Consider the following 2,500-nt stretch of genomic DNA (forward strand, 5'->3'; position numbering starts at 1 on the left):
GAGAGAGAGGAGAGAGAGATGGAGAGAGAAAAGTATAGAGAGAGAGAGATGATGCCAGACATATGGGCGAGTGAAGATTGGATGTTGGAGCGAGAATGATTGATGAAAAGAGAAATAAAAGAGAGGGAGGGAAGGAGGGAGAGAGGGAGTGAGGGGGGAGGAGAGAAAAAGAGAAAGACAGATCGTCATTAAAGAGGCATCGTTCATGCTGCCATCACTGTCTCAGCGGTGACACTGGGCGTAGGAGGAACAGAGAAGGGCTGATGGGCAGGGCATCATTAAAATGGCCTGGGGCCCCTAGGCTACAGGTTGCTGGGGGCCCCCCCAGAAGGCAACTTTTGCGTCAAATTTACATAGCCAGTGTCATAATAACCAACAGGGAATTAAGGACAACATGTCTACAAACTGCGGAACAAACACAACAGATACATTTTTTCAATATTGCAGCTTGTCACTGTTCTGAAAAGTTTCACTTCTGGCCAATCAGGGCCCCCCTGGCAGGTGGGGGCCCCTAGGCTGCAGCCATACCAAGCCAGTGTATTAACCCGGTCTTGGTGATGGGGGAGGGAATAAGAGTGCAAGAGGCGTGGATATTGGGTCGGGGAGGGGGGTGTTGCTTTTGGGTTTTGGGTGTGATACACGATGCAGGATGAAAGAAAAGGGAGGGATGAGAGAGGGGTATGGGACGGGAGAGGTGCGTATGTAGACAGAGACGGTGGAGAGGCACATCGCTCTCAACCTTCAAGAAGCAAGTACAGACTCTTCTCTCTCGTGACGATATACTACATTAATGCTTGAGCTGCCCCAGTCCCGGGCCAGAGTCAGACTCTATTGCATGATGTCTATGTGGCATGAGTGTACTCTACTTTAGTAGAGGGGTTAAGCCCAAAAAATAGGCCTTTGACTTCAAGTCATGATGCAAAGGTCCCCTTTGGCATGGAAGTACCTTAGGGTCATACAAATAAATGTATTATTATTTACTTAGCTAATGTACTAAAAAAAACCAACCCTACTTAGCATCTGCACTTGTTGTTCTGTATATTTCCTGTGCACTATGTGCTAGTGATGTTGGCAATGATTATGTCGTTTGTAAGTCGCTTTGGTTAAAAAGATGAGGGGTGGGGGAAGACGAGGGGTGGGGTGGGGACATGCTTTGGGGTTGGGGGGGGGGGGGGGGACAGGGAAGGGAGCAGAGAGAGGTACAGGACGTGTGGACGGAGGATGGGATATGAGGGCCGGGTGCGTGGGTGGGTGTGTGTGGATGGAGGATATGAGGGAGGGATAAGGGAGGGGTACGGGGCAGGAGGAGAGGGGTTTGGTTGCTCTGCGGTTTGGGGTTTGGGGGGACGGGGGGACGGGTGACACAGCGTGGCCAGAAAGCCCATGCAGCAGAGCGCAGCGTTTTCCCTCCTAGATGCCAGGACACGTTCACATGCATATAGGCACATGTGCATGCACTCACTCAAAGACACAGACACACGATCATGCACATACACACACACACACACACACACACACACACACACACACACACACACACACACACACACACACACACACACACACACACACACACACACATTTGCACACACACAAACACACACACACGATCGCGCGCACACACACACATACACACACTCGCACTCACACACACTCGCACACACACACACACACGATCGCGCGCACACACACACATACACACACTCGCACTCACACACACACACACACACACACACACACACACACACACACACACACACACACACACACACACACACACACACACACACACACACACACACACACACACACACACACACACACACACACACACACGATCGCACACACACACACACACACACACACGATCGCACAAACACACGCACGCACGCACGCACACACACAGTTCAATTCAGCGAAACAGATAGAAACTTCAGAAATACTGAATACTAAGTACCTAGCAGGTATGTAGACAGACACACAGCATGTCCTGGAAATAAACACTGGAGGAATCTTTCCCATTTTGCAACCTCTCACACTCACAGCCAAATACTGTTCATACACAGAGCTAGGCAAGGGTACGCGCCACATCAAAGATATCTTCATCAGAGAGAGAGAGAGAGAAAGAGAGAGAGAGAGAGAGAGAGAGAAAGAGAGACAGATTAATACAGATACAGACAGATGCCTGAGCCAGGCCGTGAAACTCAGTGACCGAGGCCAAAGTGTTCCCCCTACTGTAAAGAAGTGCAGAGGGCCCCCATCGGCCAGCCAGCACACTCACGCGCGGACACATAGAAGCATGCACGCACGCACGCACAAACATCCATCCAACACAACACACCTCCCAGACACAACACACACATACACACACAGACACTGACTCTCTCTCTCCATCTCTCTCTCTCTCTCTCACACACACACACACACACACACACAAATACACAAATACACACACGCGCACGCACACACACACACACAAATACACAAATACACACGCGCA

The 2,500-nt window shown here is 50.5% G+C and overlaps 1 protein-coding gene across 3 annotated transcripts in view; it reads right to left on the minus strand.

The window, feature by feature from the left end:
* The window catches only part of mpp7a (MAGUK p55 scaffold protein 7a), a 239,527-nt gene that overhangs the window by 29,777 nt on the left and 207,250 nt on the right, over window positions 1-2,500 (minus strand). The window lies entirely within an intron of this gene.

Source organism: Engraulis encrasicolus, chromosome 9 (assembly GCF_034702125.1).
Source record: "Engraulis encrasicolus isolate BLACKSEA-1 chromosome 9, IST_EnEncr_1.0, whole genome shotgun sequence".
NCBI lineage: Eukaryota > Metazoa > Chordata > Actinopteri > Clupeiformes > Engraulidae > Engraulis > Engraulis encrasicolus.